Source organism: Cervus elaphus, chromosome 30 (assembly GCF_910594005.1).
Source record: "Cervus elaphus chromosome 30, mCerEla1.1, whole genome shotgun sequence".
Lineage (NCBI taxonomy): Eukaryota > Metazoa > Chordata > Mammalia > Artiodactyla > Cervidae > Cervus > Cervus elaphus.
In genome coordinates, this window is record NC_057844.1 from 51,516,670 (window position 1) to 51,541,466 (window position 24,797).

At 39.2% G+C, this 24,797-nt stretch overlaps 1 long non-coding RNA gene and 1 pseudogene across 1 annotated transcript in view; one reads left to right on the forward strand and one right to left on the reverse strand.

Moving 5' to 3' along the window:
• Nucleotides 1-24,797, forward strand: part of LOC122687035 — a 173,578-nt gene that overhangs the window by 9,080 nt on the left and 139,701 nt on the right. The window lies entirely within an intron of this gene.
• LOC122687034 lies at nucleotides 16,270-17,259 on the reverse strand (annotated as a pseudogene).

Here is a 24,797-nt window from a genome sequence, read left to right on the forward strand (position 1 = left end):
CATGACCTTTAAAATAAAAATCATAAACTATTGAAAATAGCTCCTGGCACACTGTGTGGGCCAGGAACATGGGAAGAACACCTCATCATGGATGTCAGAAGGCTAGAAGTGCCCAGCAGGAGCTAGGTTTTGCTGAATCCACCAACTTGCAAGATCCAGGGGGCCCACACAAACCTCTGGTAAGATGGAGGTAATATACTGAGGATTGGGTGTGAACAGGGCCAGAGAGCAAGTAAGCTGCATGATTGTGTGGCTAGATGTCATCAATCCTTCTTGCACTGGTACCTGTGTCTAAGCTCACATATGGCTGCATGGGATTGGAAGGCCCCTTATGACTGATGTAGAAGAGGAAAAAGGCTGAGCTTGGTGCAAGCATAGATGACTTGGTAAGTAGGTGCAAGTTGACAGGAACTGCTGCTTGTCTATGATCTGATAGATAATGATGAGGCAAAATCCTCTCAGTGATTCAAACTTCATGCATTGAGCATAGTCGTCCATTTTGCATGTAAGTGGCCTGAAGTAAGAATATGTATGATCCATGGGTTGTAGCAGGTGGCTTGGCCATTTGGTAAGGGCCTGGAAGAAGAAAGATTGGAATATTGGGCAGAAGAAGATCTATGGAAGAGGCATATGAACAGATCTGTGGGAGTGAGCACAAAATGTGACTTTCTTTGAATCACATGGTGATGCCCATCAGAGAATGTCCCACCATGACCGCGGAGATAGAATGACTCCTCCAGTTGGTATCAGCTTCTATTTTTGTTCACCCAATAGGGGCACAGAGGGCACATGGAGAGGGTAGCCATGGTGCAGAGATGGAGGCTATGTGTGGGTGCAAGGATGGAGGTTATGCATGGACCTTACAGGGAGGCCTTTCCCTTAACAATGCTGATCTAGCTACTGCTACTGCAGAATGTGCAATCTGCCAGCAAAATGAAGCAGGGTTCCTCAAGGAAATGAACCAGCCACTTGCTGGATATCTGATCACATTCCACCCTGGAAGGGTCAGTGATTGACCTGGGACTGATGCTTGTTCTGATATGGACTTGCATTCCCTGGGGCTTCCCTGGTGACTCAGTGATAAAGAATCCACCTGCAATGCAGGAGACTTGGGTTTAATCCCTGGGTAGGGAGGATCTCTGGAGAAGGAAATGGCAACCTACTCAAATACTGTTACTGGGAAAATCCCATGGACAAAGGAGCCTGATGGACTACCACCCATGGGTCTCAAAAGTGTCAGACACGACTGAGCAACTATACAAACATTGCATTCCCCACCCATATTGGCCAACATCCTCATCTGAAGGCTTAGGGAGTTCTATTTCACAGATATGAGATCCTGAAAAGCATTATCTCAGCCCAGAGTGTCCACTTTATAGTATATGTCTGTGTTAGACTGAATAATGACCCCCCCAAAAATTTTCCACATTATAATCCTCAAAGTCTGTGAATGTTACCTTACCTGTTACCTTACCTGGCAAAAGGCTTCCCACGTGACGGTAGTGGTAAAGAACCCGCCTGCCAATGCAGGAGACACAGGAGATGCGGATTTGATCCCTGGGTCAGGAAGATCCCCTGGAGGAGCGCGTGGCAACCCACTCCGGTATTCTGGAGGAAAATCCCATGGACAGAGGAGTTTGGTGGGCTGAAGTCCATGGGGTCACAAAGAGTCAGACCCAACTGAAGTGACTTAGTATGCACACATGCACACCAGGCAAAAGGGGTGTTGCAGATGTAATTGAATTAAAGATCCTCAGACGAGAAGAGCACTCTGGATTATTCAGGTGGAACCAATAGAATCACAAGAGTGCTTATAAGGGGGAGGCAAGAGGCTCAGAGTGAGAGGAGGTACTATGTCTATGGAAGCAGGGCCAGATGAGAGATGATGGCAGAAGCAGAAAAGAGAAAAAAAGAAATTTGAAGATGCTCTGCTGCTGGCTTTGGTGGTGGAATGAGGGCTCTGAGCCAGGAAATGTATATGACCTATGGAGGCTGGAAAAGCAGAGGAAATTAATCCTTCCCTGGAGCCTCCAGGAGGTGTATAGCCCTGCTGACACCTTGGTTTTTATGGCTTCTGACCTCTGAAAATGTAAGATAAATTTGGTCTGTTTTAACCCAGTAAGTTTGTGACAGCAACAAAAGGAAGCCAATAAAATATCCATTGGCTCAGATGCTCAGTCATGTCTGACTCTTTGCAACCCGATGGACTGTAGCCCACCAGTCTCCTCTGTCCATGGGATTCTCCAGACAAGAACACTGGAGCAGTTTGCCAGTGCTCGAGGTGGACTGTCTTGGATATTATAGGGTTCTTGCCCAGACTGATGCCCCTTCGGAACTGAGTGTCTTATTCTCCAGCAGTCACGAGTGTTGTCTGCTGACAACTCACAGCTGAGCCCTCTCTGAGCCTTGGGCTCAGAAGTCAGTGGAAGGTTGCTGTGTGGACCGTGGTTATGTCCCCTCCCTGAGGTGCAGTTTGCATCAAGTGACTTAAATTCCCCGTTATTATAATAATGGCTAAGTGAGAGGACAGAGTTTAATGTAAAGCCAAAGAAGCTGTGCTCTCTGAACCCCAGATGTTAGCAGTTTTAGCCAAACACTTGCTTTAAAACTGGCAGGGCAGTCCTCATTAGACTGTGGGGAAGAGTTGGCGTGCTCGCTGAAGGCACCTAACTCCCAGCTGGATGAAAGGAGGAGGAGGACAGGGCGAGGCTATAAACACCTACGCATTTCTGCTTCCTGACTCAGCAGTGAGATAGGCGATGCCCCTCCCCCGCTCATCCATCTTCTGTCATGGCTGTTCGCCTAGTGATGGATGTAGCTGGGCACCAGGAACAAAGGAGATTGGTTAGGCAGTTAATGTTGTAGTTTAGCGTGACCCCCTGAGTGTCTCAACTAATGTAGTCATCATGGAGGGGCGAGGACCGCTTAAGAGGTAAGACACACGGGAAGAAGTGGTCTCACGTGAAGGGTGAGGGAAATGGAGGATCCTCATGTCATTCCCAGTCTCTGGGTGGACCTTGGTGTTAATGAATCCAGGGAACAAAGGCTGTTTCAGGATGGGAGATGAAGAGTGCTGTTTATCTTCTCTCTTTCTTGCTCTGAAAGTAACTTGGGAGTATGTTTTTAGAGGATGTAATCACTCCCCTTACACACATCCCTTTGCCATTAGTTTATGGCTCACTCCAGACCCACTCCGGGCTTCCCCATGGCTCATCTGGTAAAGAATCCACCTGCAATTCGGGAGACCTGGGTTAGATCCCTGGGTTGGGAAGATCCCCTGGAGATGGGAAAGGCTACCCACTCCAGTGTTCTGGCCTGGAGAATTCCATCGACTGTATAGTCCATGGGGTCCCAAAGGGTCGAACACGACTGAGCGACTTTCACTTCACAAAACCCACTCCAGGATTCTTGCCTGGAAAATCCCATGGACAGAGGAGCCTGGTGGGCTACAATCCATAGGGTCACGAAGAGTCAGACATGACCTAGCCACTAAATAACAATAAAACCTTTTCCCTACACAGCCGTCATCTTTAAAAATTATATCATATGCAATAAAATATTTTCCAGCAATTAAAAGGAATATATGCTACCACATGGATGACCTTAAAAATATCATGCTAAGAAGCCAGACAAAAAAGGGCACATATTGTGTGGTTCCACTTATATGTAACATCCAGAATATGCAAATCCATTGAAATAGAAAGTGGACTGGTGGTTGCCAGTGGTTGGAGAAGTCATGGGTGGAGAGAGACTACTGCTTCGTGCCCCTGGAGTCTAGGTCCTGTGCACCGCATCAGCTGGGCTCCCTGGAGGCTGCATTCTGCTTGGGTTTGGCCAATGGGGATGCCTTCTCAGGAGACTGCAGCACAGGGGAAGAGGTAGTTCAGGCTATTTTTTCCCAGCTCTCCCTCTTCTTCTGACAGCGGTTGTGTCGCCTCACGAGTGGAGTTCCTGCTGGGCAGCTCCTCCTCCTTGGCACCAGCGGCCAGGGCTCTGATAACTCTTTTCCTCTCTTTGCCCCTTCAGTTCCACGAAGGAAACAACTTCCTGCCTCCCATGTCTCTTCCCTTACCCTACCCACTCCTCCGAAAAGATTTCCTTCATTAAAGTCTCTTCATTTGAACCATCTGGGGTGATGTGTTTTCTGACAGAATTCTGATTGGTACTCCTGAAACCTTGATGAATTAGGACAATAAAAGCTTACTCCTCACGTATTTGACACAAGGCAGATTAACTCCCTTTCATCTTGGAGCTTTGCCATCTGGACCACGTGGCCTCCAACACAAAGCAGAAAAAAGAGTGAATTGGAAGATTGCAAGGGTCTGTATAGTCAAAGCTATGGTTTTTCCAGTAGTCATGTATGGATGTGAGAGTTGGACTATAAAGAAGGCTGAGTGCTGAAGAATTGATGCTCTCGAATTGTGGTGCTGGAGAAGACTCTTAAGAGTCCCTTGGACGTCAAGGAGATCAAACCAGTAAATTCTAAAAGAAATCAACCCTGAATATTCAATGTAAGGACTGATGCTGAAGCTGAAACTCCAATACGTTGGCCATTTGATTCGAAGAGCTGACTCATTGGAAAAGACCCTGATGCTGGGAAAGATTGAGGGCAGGAAGAGAGGAGGGCAACAGAGGATGAGATGGTTGGATGGCATCACTGACTCGATGGACATGAATTTATGCAAACTCTGGGAGATAGTGATGGACAGGGAAGCCTGGCGTGCTACAGTCCATAGGGTCACAAAGAGTCAGACATAACTTAGCAACTGAACAACAACAACAGGGGATGCCATCAAGGGCCAGGCCTGGAGGTGGTTTACATCCCTCTCACCCACATTCAGTGCTAAGGACAAGTCACAGGGCCACAAACTAGGTGCAGGAGAGGCTGGGAGAGTAGTATAGTGAACGTTAGATATTCTCTCTAGCGAGTATTACAAAATTGCCTTCAGGTTTAAGTGGACTCTTTAGCAGGGCATAAAAAATACACCAGCATCTGGCCCCAGCCCACCTTACTCTCTTTGTGGCTGCTAGGGCCCCCTGCTGTGCCTTTGCACAGGCTTTCTCCTCTGCTTGAGTTTCTGTTCTCCCTCTTCTCTACCTGGCATAACTTCAAAACTTGGCTTAATAATTAACTCCTCCAGGAAACTTACCCTGACCCTTCCTAAGGCTGGTTTAACTACCAGATCTCTGTACTACTACAGGGCCAGGAAAGAATCTCCATCATAATGTTTATGATTTTGTGTTATTTCATTCATTTCTTGCCAATTAGACTGTGAGTCTCTTAAAGGCACGGATTATATTTCATTTCTACCTTTTCCAGTATCTATCATGTAGTCACTATGCAAATAATTATTTTAGTTAGTTGCTCTTAGCAGAGTCAGTACCTAGAGAGCATTTCAAAAATTTGTAGAAATGTGTTTGGTTGTGATAATAACCACAAAACACTACTTAAATTTAGGGCAGCAGCTAGAGATAATAAACATCCTGCATTATATAGGACAGTCCCTCATAATAAAGAACTATTCTCTTTCCTTCAACACTTTCAAACATCCCAGTAGATTTTCAAATAGATGAAATATCTATTTATAGCAACCTGCCCCTAGAATCTAATTCAGTTTTACTTATAAATGTTGTTTTAATTATCTACTGCTGTACTGTAAACAACGCAGAACTTAGAGGCTTAAGACAATAGAAATGTATTATTTCCTAAGATCCTATGGGATGACTGACTCAACTGGGCCATTCTATTCCGGGTGACCTTGACTGTTGACTGGGCTTGTAAATCCAAGATGGCTCACTCCCAGTGCTGGAACTGGGTTGGTCCAAAACTTCACTCAGGTTTTCTATCCATCTTAAGGAAAAGCCCAAATGAACTTTTTGGCAAATCCAACGCTTGAATAGGAGTTGATCTGGTGCTGTCAAGTGGAGAACCTCGGACCTCCTTCATGTGGCGCCTTCACATGGCTCAGTGTCTCATAGTAGCTGGGTTCCAAAAGGTGGCAAGTGGAAGCTGCCAGGGCTGTTCAGACTAGGGCCTAGAAGTCCCAGAACAGTGCTTGGGCTGCTTTCTATTGGTAAGGTCCAGTCCAGACTTATATGAGGACAAAGAAACTCCACCTCTTGTGAGAAGCAGCTTGCCCATACAGGGAGAAGAACATTGAGGGTCATCCATCTTCAGAGAGTAGCTACCTCAGACACTAAGTGATCTTTGTCTAGTTTAAGAATTTTCCAGATATATTGCAAAGTTACAAATCAAGAGAAATTTGAACTGTTTCTTTTGAAATTTTATTCATTATATTTGAGTTGTCAATAAAATACATCCACATCAGTCTGTCTTTGTAGTTGTCATATTCATGGTAAGTCAACATTTAGATTCACGTATCTGATTACTTCTTTATATCTTCTACTGAAATCTTACCAAAGTATTTATAAATATGTAGTATGATATATATATGTTATACACACACTACATATATGTAAACTTAAGGAAATGTATTTTAGTTTAAGCATATTTATATATTCTAGTATATTAAAATAATTATAAAGTATTTAGAAAATGACATATAAGCATATTTATGTGTGCACTTTGTTTATTAAATATATATAAAACACCAAAATATTGATAGGATATATAAATATAAATTTTCATTTTAGTTTTCTTTTATATAAGGTCTTTTTTTTGGTACATATGAAGGTAAGGTTTTTATTACTTATTTAATACCAGGAGAGTAAAGCAGTTGTTACACAATATTTACTATTATATGAGGAAGAGGTGTGGTAATTGAGTTGAAAAAGAGACACAGGTCTCTGTAAACTGAACCGATACTCTGGCATTTCCTTTTGGTTTCCAAATTTATCTTCTTGATGTTAATTTTCTACCTTGATTTAAATTATGTATTCTGACTCATACCAACTCAAATCTCTGAGCAATAACAGGAAATACAAATAAATGAATGACTAGCAAATTCTGTGTTTTTTTCCCAATTATTAAAGTGTATGATTCTTATAAAATATATAGCATTTATCTTTAAAAATGATTTTTCTCCAACAGAAATAATTCTGTTATTTTCTAGTTTGAACCAGGTTAGTAAGAATGTCTAGATAAGTGTTTTAGTAACACTCTTGTATTTTATTGATGTAACTTACTATGAAAAAATTTTAAATTTATCTACTATATTGTTTGGGGGATAAAACTGAAATTTTACCTATTTTAAATTTGACATTTCAAAGTGCTTCACCTCATATTACGCTCTCAAGAAAAAAAATTATTAGACTTTTTAGCAAAGTCAGTCTATGCACAAATGTATTTATCCCTTCTCCAGGCAAGAATACTGGAGTGGGTAGTCATTCCCGTCTCCATGGGATCTTCTCAACACAGGGATTGAACCCGGGCTCCTCCATTGCAGGTGGATTCTTTACCATCTGAGACACCAGAGAAGCCCTCATTTATCCCTTAGCTTTCCTTAAAATACTGTATTTAGGATACACTCACCGTCTGAAACTAAATTCTGTAGAGCTGTGAGTACTGATCATTTGTTCCTGTGACCTCTTCCTGCTCTTACAAGTGCAATTCCTTACTCTGCAGGGTTTGTTTTCTAATATTTTTACTTTTATACCAAAATACATAAGTGGGTCTTTGATTATCAGCATTTCCCATAATATGATTTTTAAAGCAAGTCGACAAATATAAAGACCTAAATAAATTCACTTTAGCTTTTTGCTGTGGGCTCTGAAAAGTGCCTCTTTCCTGATCTGGTTGTCCAGGGCTACCCTCCTGGCTGTTGGATAGACAAAACCTCTGGTTCTGGTAAACAGATACCGCTGTCCTGGTCTAGGAGGCAGGTCAGACTCTTCCAGTCTGGTAGATGCTACTCTCCTGGACCAGTCGGCAGATTATCCCCTCCTGGCCTGGTCGACACGTGCTATTTCTTGTTAAATAGACAGATGCTGTTTTCCTCGTCTAGTTGACAGATGTTGTGCTTCTGGTCTAGAAAGATAGAAGAGAAGCAAGGTCTCAAAACAGTCCTATATATTATCACTCAGCCTCTGCTCAGGAAATAGTGATTCTCTGTTCACTACCACCGCGGAAGGGGTGAATGGCCCTCGAGAAGTATATCACGGAAAGGATATAAGAGACATAATTACTTAACCACTGTTGCTACAATAGGTTCAGGTAAACATTAATATTTTCCTTGTTTAACTGTTTTAAAGAGGGGTGAGAGAAATCTAGTTTCACATCAGGCTTTATCAACATGATTTATAAATCTAAAGACTCATGTGGGAGCCCTATGAATATGAGACCACAGAGAGAAAATCCCCGCTCTAGGCCAACCACTGTGTCTACTTCAGTTTTAATTTGGGGAACTAGGTCAGCCTCCATTCTAACATGGCAAGAGAAAAATGAATCTGACTTGTAAGTGCAAACTGTGACTGATTTAACAGTTGATTTTTTAAAAACTGGCAACATACAGTATGAAAAGGTATTACAGATAATTTTTTGATGTACTTATTTTCATGTCATCCTGTTTTCTTCCAGCACAAATCATAGTCTTTCTTCAGTGGGTAAAAACTTAACTTTACTTAATTTTTGCCCCAAGGAAAGTATAGCAAGAATATTACATAATAGTAGATTTTAGAAGTCAGCCCACCACTATTAATTATAATACGGGTGCATGGTCAATTAGAGTTACTATCATTCACTTACATTCTTTTACTTACTCTTTTTAAAAAATTTTGATTGAAGGATAATTGCTTTACAGAATTTTGCGGTTTTCTGTCATACATCAACAAGAATCAGCCATAGGTACACCCATGTCCTCTCCCTCCCGAACCTCCCTCCCATTTTCCTCCCCATCACGCCCTTCAGCTTGTCACAGAGCCCATGTTTGAATTCCCTGAGTCATATGGCAAATTCCCATTGGCCATCTGTTTTACATATGGTATTGTCAATTTCCATGTCACTCTCTCCATACATCTCCCCCTCTCCTCCTTTCCTCCCACCATGTCCATAGGTCTGTTCTCTATGTCTCTTTTTCCATTGCTGCCGAGAATAAATTCATCAGTGCCATCTCTTTAGATTCCATATATATGTGTCAGTATACAATATTTATATTTTTCTTTCTGACTTACTTCATTCTGTATAATAAACTGGTCTACCTCATTAGAACTGACTCAAATGCATTCCTTTTTATGGCTGAGTGAGATTCCATTGCATATATGTACCACAACTTCTTCATCCATTCATCTGTCAATGGACATTTAGGTTCTTCCGTGTTCTAGCTATTGTAAATACTGCTGCAATGAACATTGGGGTACATGTGTCTTTTTCAATTTTGGTTTCCTCAGGGTATATGCTAGGAGTGGGATTGCAGGGTCATATGGTGGTTTTATAACTTACTCTTATTTCAAAGCAATACAAGGCTCTAAAAGTGAACATTGGCCTGTTCTAAGGACTTTTACCGGACTCAAGAGAAAGTTGATTCTGTTGAGAAACAGAAGCATTGCCTCAGAGTTCTTCAGCATTGCCTCCATTGTGTGTGTGTGTGTGTGTGTGTGCGTGTGTGCGTGTGTGCGTGTGTGCGTGCGTGCGTGCGTGCGCGCGCGCGCCAAGTATCTTGGCCTATAAATTCATTTTCTAGCCACCAGCACGGAACTGAGCACAGGCTCTAAATTTCTTTCTTTACTCTGACATCGAAGCATTAAATAGTACGAAGGAAAGACCAACTTCCTATCCTGCCCAAGAAAAATGCATACCCTAATGAAAAGTGTACCATAAGACAATTAAAAATAATAAACACGTTAGTTAGTAGTAGGAATGTTATAATTGCAGTATTCAAAGTAAACAGGCTTATTTTCTGAGTTTTTCACTTATCAGTTACTGCTTATTCAGAGTTGCATGAATCTGATAACTGTTGAATAAACTCTTGTAAACTCTGTAAATCCCACTGCTATGATTCCATACTTTATATACTCAGTGATAAGACAAAAGCAGTTGTAGAATATCACAGTAATGGTTTGTCTTATATGAAATGAATATACCACATGAGGTCATAGTGTAAGCCTATTAATACATTTTAAAAGCCAGAATATTTCTGGGGCCATTGTACTGTTTATTATTTGACTACTTTAATGTGGCTAGCATTCATAAGGAAAACAGCACTAGTTCCTAAAGGAAAATAATGGGGTTGGAAAGATAAAATGTGAGAGGATGGGGCATAAAGGTAACTAGATGTTTAGCAAAATTTTGCAGAGTCAATGAGAACATTCCATTCTTGTTCTTCTGACTCCATTCTACACAAGAATCATAGCTATGGCATCCTGCCCTTTATGAGTATGATAAATTATATGTCAAAAATAACCTCAATAAGCTGATTCATTGTTACTGTTCCCTTCCCAAGAGAGTGAACTTGGAAGCCTGTGACGTTTAAACTCTTATAACTAGCTCTGGTGAAATGCGTATTTACTTACAAATCTTCATGTATACATACATCATGAATGCATACATGCATAAATATATAGCATAGGAAGAGTGAAAATGATAAAACTTAAGTTGGTAATTGACTTCATTTATTGCTTGTCTCCAGATTTTCTAAATTGTGCTTTCTAGCTATCCTATTTTTTTTTTAAATTTAATTGGAGGCTAATTACAATATTGTAGTGGTTCTAGCTATCCTATTTTTTTTAATTCCACTTTTGTAGCACATGAGTGAATATTAGTATCTATTTTATTAAAAATAATTTCCAAAATATAATTTAAATGATAAAGAACCATAATACCATGGTACCAAGTACCGTACATAATAAAGTGCTGTCTTCAGCTGAGTAAACTGAGTCTAGAAAGGTTAAAAATTGTGCCCAAGATCACACAATTAAAATGTGTCAGAGTACATCATATTTTTAAAATGGCATTTAGAATAGAGTCTGTAAACCATGTAAGCATACAGCCTTTTTAACTGAACTTTAGTGAATTCTTTTTAAACAGCTTGGGCACAGTCCTTAATCTCTCTCTATCCCTCAGTGTCCTCCCAGAAATTTGTGTGACTATGAAATGTTATCAGATCTCTGCTGCCAGCCTACATTATTTCCTAGGAGATACTGGTTGACCATACAGCTCAACCAAGCATCCACACACTGAGCAATATGGTCCATCTGTAACAGAATGGGGACTTTTCCTGTTGCCTGAGAATGAGGCTCAAAATTGCCCATGGGCCACAGAGGGGCTCTGAAATAACCAGTGCCCCTCACCCTTTCTCAATCCACCTAAGTCTGAGTCAAGATACTGAAAAACAGCAGGGGATTGTCAGCTTGGTGGAGGTGGAGGGGAAGACAGGGACCAAGAGAGTCGCTTCCCCAAATGGTGAATAACTGGCCAGAAGAAGAGACTGCCATTGTTTCCTGGTAGACATCTGTCTCAGTTGGAAGAAATTCTTCCCGTTCCTCATGAGCCTCTCACACATCTGCTTGTCTCACAAGTGAAGCATGAACTACACTTTGTTCTGGGTTACATTTTCAAGAATGTTTGCCTAGCAAATAGTCTTAGAAGTTAGGGATAGTGTTTCCCTCGAGAGCAAAGGGCAAGAATGCTTCCTGTCTAATATAATGAAGACATCTCTTTCTGGAGCAAAGGTGAGGCTCTACAACTGTCTTAAGAGTTTAGTTCCTTAAACTTGAGATTTCTCTTCTGAAATACAACCTACTTCATATGCAGGTGTCATCTGGCCCTCTTCAAAACTCCCTGTGAGAACTGGGGCCTGGGGAAACAGCACAAAATTTATGATGCTCTTGCTGTGACTAATAAGCTACTTTTCTTTGGTGTAAGAGTCTTGTGTTTTCTACCAGAATCCATGAGACTGGCAGGCTAAGATGTTGGCTTGCAAGTAAGGTAAAGTCTCACACTCCTCACAGTTCTTAACAATCTGCTTAGGCAGTGGATGTGTGTTGCTCTTCCCTTGTGCTTATTTGAGCATAGGAAAAGGGAGTCAGAGAAAGATAACAAGACAGAAGAAGGAAATTAATAGGCCAGCTTTGGCATAATCATCGTTGAATGGAGTACACAAGTTATCTACTGCCACAATAATGTCATACAAAAAACAACAATGAAATTTCATTGGTGACAACAACAAATATTTATTTCACTCAAAAGTCTAGACGATTGGCTGATCTGGGCTGAGCTCACTCATTTTCTGGGGGTTGATGGTTCTTGAATAAACTAAAATGGCTTCAGCTAGGATCAGTTCAGTTCAGTCACTCAGTCCTGTCCGATTCTTTGCAACCACATGGACAGCAGCATGCCAGATTTCCCTGTCCATCACCAACACCAGCTTGCTCAAACTCATGTCCATCCAGTCAGTGATGCCATCCAACCATGTTATCCTCTGTTGTACCCTCCTCTTGCTTTCAATCTTTCCCAGCATCAGGGTCTTTTCCAATGAGTCTGTTCTTTGCATCAGATGGCCAAAGTATTGGAGTTTCAGCTTCAACATCAGTCTTTCCAGTGAATATTCAGGACTGATTTCCTGGTTGGATCTCCTTACAGTCCAAGGGACTCTTAAGAGTCTTCTCCAACACTACAGTTCAAAAGCATCAATACTTTGGCGCTCAGCTTTCTTTATAGTCCAACTCTCACATCCATACATGACTACTGGAAAAACCATAGCTTTGACTAGATGGACCTTTGTTGGCAAAGTCTCTGCTTTTCAATATGCTGTCTAGTTTGGTCACATAGTTTTGCTTTCAAGGAGTAAGCGTCTTTTAATTTCAAGGCTTCAGTCATCATCTGCAGTGATTTTGGAGCCCCTCAAAATAAAGTCTGTCACTGTTGCCATTGTTTCTCCATCTATTTGCCATGAAGTAATGGGATTGGATGTCATGATCTTAGTCTTTTGAATGTTAGTGTTTTGAATCAGCTAGATAGCTTTGGCATTTCTGATCCTGGGATTAGTTGGTTGACACAAACATGGAGTTCTCATGGTGAAGGCCACAAGCAAGAACATGGAAAACTCAACTGTATCAATACTTTTCAAGTTCCTCCTTGTACTGTTTGCTAACTACCCATTGACCAAAGAACAACCCAGAAACAATGTTTATTAAATAAAATAATTTTGAGACAAGAAGTCCCAAGGCAAGTCAAGACCCAAGGAATAAAAAGTAGACTCTCTGTCTTCAGTGAAAGAATCTGCAGAGTAATCTTTAATTACTCTTAAAGGGCAAGGAAGCAAGGAGAGTAAAGAACTGGAACTCCTAGAAACAAGTGGATCAAAGGAATAATTAAAGGGGAAATTTTAAAGGTTTATGAGACTAACAAAAATAGGAGCACAACATATCAGAACTTAGGAGAGACAGCAAATGTAGTTCTAACAGGGAAATTTATAGCAATAAACACTACATTGAAAGTCAAAGTGAAAATCGCTCATTCATGTCCGACTCTTTGCGACCCCAAGAACTATACAGTCGGTGGAATTCTCCAGGCCAGAATACTGGAGTGGGTAGCCCTTCCCTTCTCCGTGGAATCTTCCCAACCCAGGGATCAAGCCCAGGTCTCCACATTGCAGGCGGATTCTTTTATCAGCTGAGCCACCAGGGAAGCCCAAGAATACTGGAGTGGGTAGCTTATCTCTTCTCCAGTGGATCTTCCCCACCCAGGAATCAAACCGGGGTCTCCTGCATTGCAGGCAGATTCTTTACCAGCTGAGCTATGAGGGAAGCCAACACTACATTAAGAGGCAAGAAAGATCCCAAATAAACAACCTAACTCTACACCTTAAGGAACTGGAAAAAGAAGAAAAGACTAAGCCCAAAGTTAGCAGAAGGAAGAAAATAATAAAGGTTAGAGCAGAAATAAAGAGCAGAAAAATGATAAGAAGATTAAGCAAATTAGAAGTTGGTTCTTTGAAAAGATAAAGTTGACAAACTCTTAGCTACAGTAACCAAAGAAAAAAGCGAGAGCACCGGAGTTCAGTCCATGGTTGGGGAACTGAGATCCTGCAAGTTGCACGGTGCAGTCAAAAGAAAAAGAAAAAACTCACCCATAATCATACAACCTGAAAATAGGACCTGTTAGTATTTTGGTATAGTTTCATTTAGTATTTCTTCTCTATGTAAGCATATACTTCTAAAGCTATCTTAATATTATACTGTGTATATCCAGCATTGTACAATACTTTTCTACTCAAAATTATGTTATAGTAATTTTTGTATAATAATTGAAAAATTCATTTTGATGACTGTATACTAAGCAACATATGAAAGTACCATGAATTATTCAACAATACCCCTTCTGTTATTCAATTGTTTTTGTTCTTTCACCCTTATAAATAATGTTGAGTTGTACATCATTCTTTATAAAAATTTGAAATTATCGCCATTTTTTTTCTGTTGGACTAGGTTCTTAGCAGAAGACATGCCAGTTGAACAGATTTTCTTTTTAAAACTTGTACATACTGTACATCACTTTCTTTTTTTTTTGTACATCACTTTTAAAAGAAAGATGATGTCAATTTTAACTCTAGTAACAATTGTATTAGACCTGTGTCATAGTACTCTTGCTAGTATTAAAACAGTTACCAAGGTGATAGGCAAAATGAATGTATAATTGTTTTTATTTGTTATTTTTTTGCTTACTAGAGTGTTAATTTAAAAAATGTGTGTGTATATATCCATATACATTTTAAATGTATGTGTGCATATGTGTATATATATAATATATATGTATATATATAATTTTTTTTCTTTCTTTTTCTAACCACCACTAGCAATTTATAAAAGTTTATTCTATTAAGTTCCAGTTTTCAGATTTGATTAAATAGTAATCACATTGTCTTATCGTAACACCTTTTAACAGTTCAGAAATCCCATGTCTTTAAAGGTAGATTTAGGAACACTTTTTTAGGCTATCAAAGTAGTTTAGACTAGCAAATAAAACGCATTGTGTTGGAGCCAGAGAAACCCAAGTCAAATTTATTTTTATTATTTACTAGTTCTGTGATCAGGATCCATACTTACCTTCTCTGAGCCTCAGTTAACTCAGTTATAAAATAGGATAATTCTAGTCTTTTGAGGTTATTATGAGAATTAAAAGATACAGGAGAAAACCTAGCACTTAGTAGTTGTACAACATGATATCATCCTCTAAGATCAAACCATGAGAGAGCATCTACATATACAGTGGAAAACTGATTAATGGGAAAGTGTAATTACTTTATACTTTAACAGTTTCACCCCATAACATATTGGCTTTTCTGTTTTTTTTTTTAATGGTGGTTCTTATATTTCCTGTCATTAGAGGTAAAATTTCAAGTTAATATATAAAAACCCTTGCTTATAAACCACTTCCTTTTCTTATTTCCTCTTTAACAGAACTGTAAAGTTCGACTCAAGTCTTTCTTTACATTTCTTTTCTTTTGTTTCTTGTTTTGTTAAGTGTTTCTTGATCTTAATCACTCAAAGTTCTGCTAGATTGGTTCTATTTTTTTTTTTCTTTTAGTAGAATTTTAGTATAGAATGAAAAAAAAAACCAAACAAACCCAAAACCCTAACAGGTTAAAACAAGTCAAACAACCATTCTACACAGATAAAACCTTCACAAAGGTCAACTGAAGTAATCCAGAGCTAAAACTGAATTGTGCCGATTTTCAGTGAAGTCACCAGTCACGTAACATAAGTTATTTACACACTTGCAAGCCCTCTAAGAAGCGTGCCCCAAGAAGCATTAACCTTTATTTTTTTGTGTGTGCCATCCTAAAGACTTGCACATTGTTATTTTTCAGATAATCTAACATTTTTAATAGAAAATGTTCTCTACCAAGTGGTAATACTTTGGTACTATTCATATAGGATTGCTTATCCTAAAGACTTGACATTTCCCCAAGAGGAACTTTGATTCTGCTTTAAGTTTTGATTCTGCTTTTTAAGTTTCATATAAATTAAAATCTGTATCAAATATCAGTATGGAGGGAGGTGACACAGGATGCAACATATACAGTCAGGTTACCTCTGCCTATTTAGAAATTGCTCCTTCAAGATATTCGCACCAGAGAGCTGTCTGTCCCGCTTAATATTCAGTAGTACAGGTTTGAATCACCAGAACCTTGGCAAGACCTTAATATTTCAGTTATTAACAACTACCTCTAGGGGTAAGTCCATGTTTACTGAGTTATGACAAATTTATTATAACGAAGGAAAACCAGTGTAGCCAGCCCCAACCACTGCTTCTCAAAATAGAAAGACTAAAACTACATACATTTATCATACAACAAATCCCATATCTGTCCCCTGAAAATTCCCCTAATTTCATTCATTAGAAGGGGATTTTTAAAAAAGACTTAAGGAGCACTTTACAGCAGCATTCAGCTTTCCTATGAAATACTCAGCATCTTAAATATTATGTACACTTCTTTTTTTATCTCTTAGTAAGCTTCACTGGCTTCAGAGTTTGTGGAACTGGAGGAAAAATAACCCATTCAAAACTATTCTACAAATTCATCTTTTGGCAGAATAGCAGGTATCCAAATTAAAAATAGGAGGGTCATTTTGTTGCTTTGTTTTCCAAAATTTAAATCATTTTTGCTCCCCTTCTACATAAAGCTTAGTCACCACTCCTGAGTGGAGATGGGCAGAGGCTCTGGCCCCTGCTCCTCCGGCTTCTCAGCAGCTGCTTTCTTATTGCTGCAGCAAGGCTTGAATAGATGTGTGTCGATGAGGACTTCCCCAAAACAGCCTTTATAGATAATGCCACAGCATATTTTCTGTCTTTTCCACTATGTGAGATGTAAAAAGGAAAACACTGGTGCTCTGTTGGAGCCAGAAGCCATCTCTGTATCTGAGCCATCATCTGACTGGTTACTGTAACAGGGAGACTGAGCTGGAGAGGCACTTGAGGTTGTACTGTGAGCATCAGAATTGTGGCGTTTAAATTCCTTCTGCAGTTTACTGATCTGGTTACTTTTTATCCTGTTTCCAGATAGAGTTTTCACTTTCTTTGGTTTCAGTGTAGTCTTTAGACTGGGTCCTGCCCTTGCATCTACCACATGATTCCAGTTTTTTTTTGATCCTGCTGGCAATTTCTTCCATCTTTTCACAAGCAGGACACAGGCATTACAGATATCTCCTGAACGAGTCTCATGTAACCCAAAACAGCTCTGGAAGTCCTTTTCATAGCGTTTACTGTCAGTGAACCGAGAACTGGAGGATTTAGCTCTGCAAATGCAGCAGCCCTCTATACTTCGGTACATCTTTGGCTTGTGAAAACCAAACATCTTTTCTTCTGGGCAGTAGCCTTCCAAAAGCAGCCGTTTCACGCGCAATAACGATCCCGAGGGGCGCGGTGCACGCTAAGTCAACCCCCCCCCCGCCCCCCTTCAATCTCTCCCTCCTCCTCAACAGCCTTGTCTAGAAAGATTGTCTCCTGCAGTTCTGATTCGTTCTATTTAGTAGCTGAAATTCTTCCTTCATCCTTGAGTAGTGTTAGCTAGTTTATCAGACTCAAGAACTATCAGTCTTCTGATTGGTACTTGCTCTCCATTCGGCTAGTCCTCGGGACAGAGAAGTAAGTTTCATTTCTGTGTTACAAGCTCATTTCACAATAGCAGTGAATTAAACTGAAGTACGAGCAGATTCTTCAATGTCATGCTTTTTATAAAATATATTTTGCATTTCATATTAAAAATCTATTTGACCTAGAGGAGTGGGATGGGGGGAAGGGAAGAAAGCTCAAGAGGGAGGTGATATATGTATAACTGTGGCTGATTTGCATCGTTTTCTGGCAGAAACTGGGCTTCCCCAGTGGCTCAGCAGTAAAGAATCTGCCTACAATGCAGGAGTCGCAGGAGATACCACAATCCCTGGGTCGAGAAGATCCCCTGGAGGAGGGCATAGCAATCCACCCCAGTATCTTTACTATCTTTATCCTATAGACAGTCTTCCCTGGTGAATCAGTGGTAAAGAATCTACCTGCTAATGCAGGAGACATGGGTTCAATCCCTGATCCGGGAAGATCCCACATGTCCTAGAGCAGCTAAGCCCTTGTGCCAGAATTACTGAGCCTGCGCTCAGAACTGGGAGCCGCAATTCCCAAAACCTGTGTGCGCTAGAGCCCAGCTCCGCAACAAGAGAAACCACTGCAATGGGAAGCCCGAGCACCGAAATTAGAGCAGCCCCAGCTTGCCACAACTAGAACAGTCTGCACAGTAACGAAGACCCAGCACAGCCAAAAATAAATAAAAGTTAAATAGAAATTTAAAAAAAAGAATCCCATGGATAGAGGAGCCTGGTGGGCTGCAGTGGCTAGGGTCGCGAAGAGTCAGACATGACTGAAGTGACTTAGCACACCCCTGAAGCAGAAACCAACACAACATTGTAAAGCCATTTTCCCCCAATTAAAAATAAATTCAAAAAATTAATTTTGTTTAGAAAGAAGTATCATATCCAAAAAAGTACTGGTTTTTAGGACTGATCCCAACTGAAATAAGAGTATATCCTCAAAAATATTAAAAATTGCATTAAGACTTTCTCTTTCTGATAGTGTATTGGTTTAATATCCCTGAAAATATTTTCTTTGACAGAAATTTAAACTTCTGGACAGTATACATCTTGGAGGTATAACTGGCTTTGCAAATGGTAGGATAATTCTCTAAGAATAAACCACTAAAAAACAAAAGCAGAACTGCAAATCTGGGACTAGAGCTTTTGTGTATACTTGAATATTTCCATAATGAATCTTAAAAAATATCAAGATAGTTGGAGAGGAGTTTGGAGGATAGGCTGAAGAAGAGCATATGTGTAGATTTATTTATGTTGCTAGTGTTTTAGATTTTGGATGGTGTATTCATGGGTATTTATTATATTATGTTTTATAACTTACATCTTTACTACATGAATTATTTTGTATTACTTATTTTTCAATGAAAAAGTTTTAATTTGCCTGACAACTTGTTATTTTAAAATGTCAGATATACAGAAAAGTTGAAAGGATAATGCAAAAAAGCATTCATATACCCTCAGTAAATTCAACAATTTTAACAAGCTATCAAATTTTAAAATATTTGCCTATATACATGTATAAATTTGTTTTCTTGCTGAAATATTCAAAAGTCATTTGCAGATATATGAAACTTCCCTCCTTAATATATTTCATCATACAACTCCTAAGTATTAGAATATTCTATGTAATCCTGATGCCATTATTGTATTCAAGAAAATTTCTAATAATTTCACATTATTTGATATCCACTCCATATTAAAAGTCTTCCAATTGTTTCCAAATACCTTTTATAGATATGTATATTTGAATATATTAAATTTGACATATTGAACTTGATCTTTGTCTCTTTTAAATCAGAACAATTTTGACCCATTTTTTCCCATGACATTGACTTTTTGAAGAGTCCAGGCCAGTTGACTCTATAGTTTATTCTATATCCTGATTGTTTCTCATGATGCTATTTAACCTATTCCACAATTCACTTTATTTTATGTAGAATAAGATTTAGATCTGGATTTCATTAAAGTCAAATTAAGCCTATTTGTAAAGAATGCTTCATTGACAATACAGATATGTTGTGACTTCACATCTAACCTGAAGACATATAATGTCAGGTTGTCCTACCACTAGTGTGGACATTAAGTTCAGATTGTAACTGCCAAATCTCTGTTATAAAGGCCTATCTTATGCTTTGGAATTAATAAGTAATCTGAAAGATGATTCTCGGGCACTGTGGGGTTATCCTATTCTCCTGCAGCCTTCTACTCAGTGGTTTAGCAGTCATTTTCTAGAATTTCAGGAGTCTGATTTTCTAATACTATTATACTAACAGGAACTTTTTCAGTACTGCTTTTTTTTTTTTTAAGAATTTCATCAGGGTGCCAGATCTTTAAATGGACTAAAAATAAGATAATTATCATTTACTAGAGCCATTCTATAGTTAAATTGACTTTGATAGACTATTCTTTAATATAATGTTATGGACTGAATTCTGTCACCCCAAAATTCTTATATGGAAGCCCTAACTCCCAAATGTGATGCTGTTTGGAGATGATTAGGTTTAGACGAGGTCATAAAGGTGGGGACCTCAATTTGGGTTTAGTGCTCTTCTAAGAAGAGAAACAAGGGAGCTGTCTCTCTCTTTCCCCATCATGTCGAGGACTCAGAGGATAGATAGTCATCTGAAAGCCAGGAAGAGGACCTTCACGAGACCCTGACCATACTGATACCCTAGTCTCAGATGTCCAGCCTCCGGATTGTAAGAAAATAAATTTCTGTTGTTTAAGCCATCCAGTCACTGACACTTTGCTATGGCAGCTTAGAAAACTAATTCATATTTTCTAAGTATTGTAGAACCCTTTTTTCCACCCTAACTCCTACCAAACTTCTCACTTAATGCTGGACATTTCTTAAGAAATATGCCTCTCTGCTCTAAATTACATAAGCTGAAAAACGTTGAGTAGCATACTTATTGCTATTTCTGTGTACTCACTACAGTGCAGACGAGGTGATCCTAGCAAAGGATTTTCATGGTTGCCTTCCCTACAGACTAGTGAGGCCAACTTTTCACTATTATAAACAGTGAATATTGCTCAATTTAGATCTTTCTCCTTCAGGTAAATTCTCTACCCCCTGCCCATCCCCAACCTTTATTGGGATATAACTGACATACAACATAGAGTAAGTTTAAGGTATTCAGCTAGTTTATTTGATACACTTATGCATTGCAAAGCAATTATAACCATAGCACTAGTTAATACTTTCAACATATCGCATAATTACCTTTTTTTTATGGTGAGAACATTGAAAATCTAGTCTCTTAGCAATTTTCAAGTATGTAATGCAGTATTAGTAACCACAATCGCTATGTTGTACCTTAAATTCCCAGAATTTAGTCATCTTTAACTGGAATGTACTCTTTGACCAACATCTCTCCTTTACCCCACCCACAGCCCCTGGTAACTAGACTCAGTTTCTATGAGTTTGGCTTTTCTAGATTCCACATAGAAGTGACATCATGTAGTATTTGTCTTTCTCTATCTGCCTGATTTCACTTAGCATAATGCCTTCAAGGTCTATCCATGTTATCACAAACAGCAACATGTCCTTCTTTCCCATGACTGAATAATATTCCATTGTATGTTTATATTACTTTTTCTTTGTCCCTTTATCCATTGATGGATACTTAGATTGTTCCCATATCTTAGGTATTATGAATAATACTGTAATGAACGTGGAGTGCAGATGTTTCTTTGAAATCCTGTTTTCATTTCTTTTGGAGATACACCCCAAAGTAGGATCCTATGCTGGATCATATGGTAGTCCCATTTTTAATTTTCTGAGGAACCTCTATTCTGTTTTCTGTAGCACCTGCACCATTAGGATAAATTCTTTAAAGTAGAAAAACTTGGTAAAAATTATAAACCTTCTTAAGGTTTATGATCTGAATTGTTGGCTAGCTTTCCATAAAGATTGTACCAAATTCAATTTACACAAGCTGTGTTTGTGGATGTTCACTTAACTATCACACTCCTCAATGCTGATTGTTATAATTAAAACTCATTGCTGAATATTATAGGAAAATATTTTATTTGTATTTCTTTGATTATATTTTTTCATTTTAATTAAACCTATTTTTATAAATTGTTTTCGTCATGCCAGTTTCAGCATTTTCTTGATGAATATTGAGTGACCATAAATCAGGTTATATTTTACTGCAAATTATTTTTTACACAAATGGTAAAGCGTCTACCTACAATGTGGGAGACCCGGGTTCGATCCCTGGGTCAGGAAGATCCTCTGGAGAAGAAAATAGCAACCCACTCCAGTACTCTTGCCTGGGAAATCCCATGGACAGAGGAGCCTGGTGGGCTAAAGTCCATGGGGTCGCAAAGAGCCAAACACGACTGAATGACTAAACTTGACTAAACTTTAAAGAAGGCTCTTCTGTTAGAGATATCATGGTCCTACTAGCATTAGTGGGACATTGGGAAATGTGAAAGCAGTGTTTCTCAGCATCTTATTTCCAGAAAGCTTATTTCTAGCACATATATATGAGAATCAGGCAGGCTAAGTGGTTTAAAACTCAATGCCATTTATAAGTGGTATTTGACTTTAATAAGTATTTCAGAAATAAATATGAATGTACTTACCAAGTGACCACAGCATAGCACTGAACATGAAGCAACTTGTAAAACACTTTTTTCACTGCTACTTGATAATTCTGTAGAAAATTTCTTATGGTATTTTTTTTATAAGGGCATGCTTTCAACTACCAGAGTATATATATGGACATGCTGTAGAAATTTTAAAATTATAAATACTCTAGGCCTTTTGTTTTGAAATTGAAATGTTTGAAATGTAAAGATTCTTCCTTAAACACATTTTCTTCCTCCTGCAAATTTTCCTAACTTAAACCTTATACACTCACTCAAGGATGAGAAAACCAGTAATGTTCAACCCAGTTTACCAAATTCTGTTGAATGATATTGCTAAATAGCATAGCCAAATGGCAACTTCTTTTTATTTTCTAGAATGAGTGCATTTTATGGCTATTCAAGCAATGGCTTAGCTCCACTTTGAGGAGCAAACATGGTTTATGGACTGAGACATCTGAATCTTAATTCTTGTCACCAGTGATATATCTGATAAGTTGTCCTTACAGTGATACACTCTGCAGAAATATAGCATTTTGTTCTTGTATTTATCAGTTATACTTTGCTTTATTTTGTGGTTATTTTTATATTTGGCTAAATCTGCTCACCCTCCTTTCAATATTGTAACTCTCAGATGGCAGAGATGTGTCTTCCTGGATCACCCCATCCCTGCAATGAGTCTTCATGTAAATTTTGGTTTTAAGAAATTGAGGAATTCTGTTTTTAGTTTCTGTGAAAATTATTTGGAAATAAGTATCAAAAGTATCAACTCTATTTTTAAAAAAACTATAACCTGTGACAATATATATCCACATTTCACTATCCTTTGTTGTTGTTGTTCAGTTGCTGAGTTGTTTCCTACTCTTTGCGACCCCATGGACTGCAGCAGGCCAGGCTTCTCTGTCCTTTACTATCTCCCGGAGTTTGCTCAAATTCATGTCCATTGAGTCTATGATGCCATCCAGCCATCTCGTCCTCTGTCATCCTCAGAGCCCTTCTAAAGTCTAGTTCAAATTCTTCCTATTGTATTTTCCATCTATCACACAGGACTGAGAATAATTGTTTTCTTTTATATAGGAACTCTTTTCATACTCAAAAACTAGTGTCAGCCTCTCTTAAACCTTCTAAACTTCAGGTTATATAAATTCAGCTTTTTTACTCAAACTCCTTACTACTCAACTTTGAATTTTATCTGTCCTTTGTAGCTGACTTTCTCGAAATTGCCATAAAGAACTTTACCAAAACTCTGACTAATACATAGTTGTTTGCACTATGTTGCACACAGTGACAGTCGCTCAGTCATGTCTGACTCTTTGTGACCCCATGGCTATACAGTCCATGAAATTCTCCAGGCCAGAATACTGGAGTGGGTAGCCTTTCCCTTCTCCAGGGGATCTTCCCAACCCAGGGATTGAACCCAGGTCTCCCGCATTGCGGGCAGATTCTTTACCAGCTAAGCCACAAGGGAAGCCCAAGAATATTGGAATGGGTAGCCTGTCCCTTCTCCAGCAGATCTTCCTGACCCAGGAATCGAACCGGTGTCTCCTGCATTATAGGTGAATTCTTTACCAACTGAGCTATCAGGGAAGCCCTATGTTGAACATAGTTGTTTGCATAGTTAAATCATTTGTATGCTTGTGGGATCCAGAGGTCAAGGGAATCTTGACTTAAGATGTGAAAGATATCTTAAACTTAAGATATGAAAGAAATTTAGTAAGGACCAGCTAACCACCCCCATCAGCTCTCTGGGAAAAAAAAAAAGTACCAAGAGTTTTGTTAAAGGAGGTCTCTTTTTTGTTATTCATCCTGTGAGCCTAATAGAGGGAAATGTTTCGCTTCCCTAGCGTACAGATATTAAGTAGCTAGGTAAGAGCCAGTTCAAATTTCATGAAATGAATTTTCTTCTAGATCAGGTTTGAGGGACAAAATTAGTCAGTAGACTCTAGTTCATGTGTATGAAGATACTGAAACTGATACACCAGACTGTACATTTAGAGTATGATCTTAATATTGACACTGACACAAATATTTTCATTTTCTGGTACCATAGTGTGATCACTTTCCCCCTCCATCCTCTCACCAGTGGTATGTGACCAAACAGCACAGAACAGCTGATTTACCTTTTTCTGGCCTGTGAAAGAGTGACCGTGGTTGTATTAGTTCAAGCTCTCCTACCTCAAAATAACTGACCAAAGAAACGTCTGCTGTATGATCTTCCTATATTGTCTCTCTTACATGGCAAGTCAATCAATCAGTCAGCTCAGTCGCTCAGTCATGCCCGACTCTTTGCGACCCCATCGATGGCAGCATGCCAGGCTTCGCTGTCCATCACTAACTCCCGGAGCTTACTCAAACTCATGTCTATCATGTCTATCAACCATCTCATCCTCTGTCATCCCCTTCTCCTCCTGCCTTCAATCCTTTCCAGCATCAGGGTCTTTTCCAGTGAGTCAGTTCTTTGCATCAGGTGGCCAAAGTATTGGAGTTTCAACTTCAGCATCAGTCCTTCCAATGAAAATTTAGGACTGATTTGCTTTAGGATTGACTGGTTTGATCTCCTTGCAGTCCAAGGGACTCTCAAGAGTCTTCTCCAACATGGCAAAAGGGAATAAAAATTTATTTTGAGTGTGTAGACTTTGTCACTTGACTTTTCTGTGCAGCAGAAA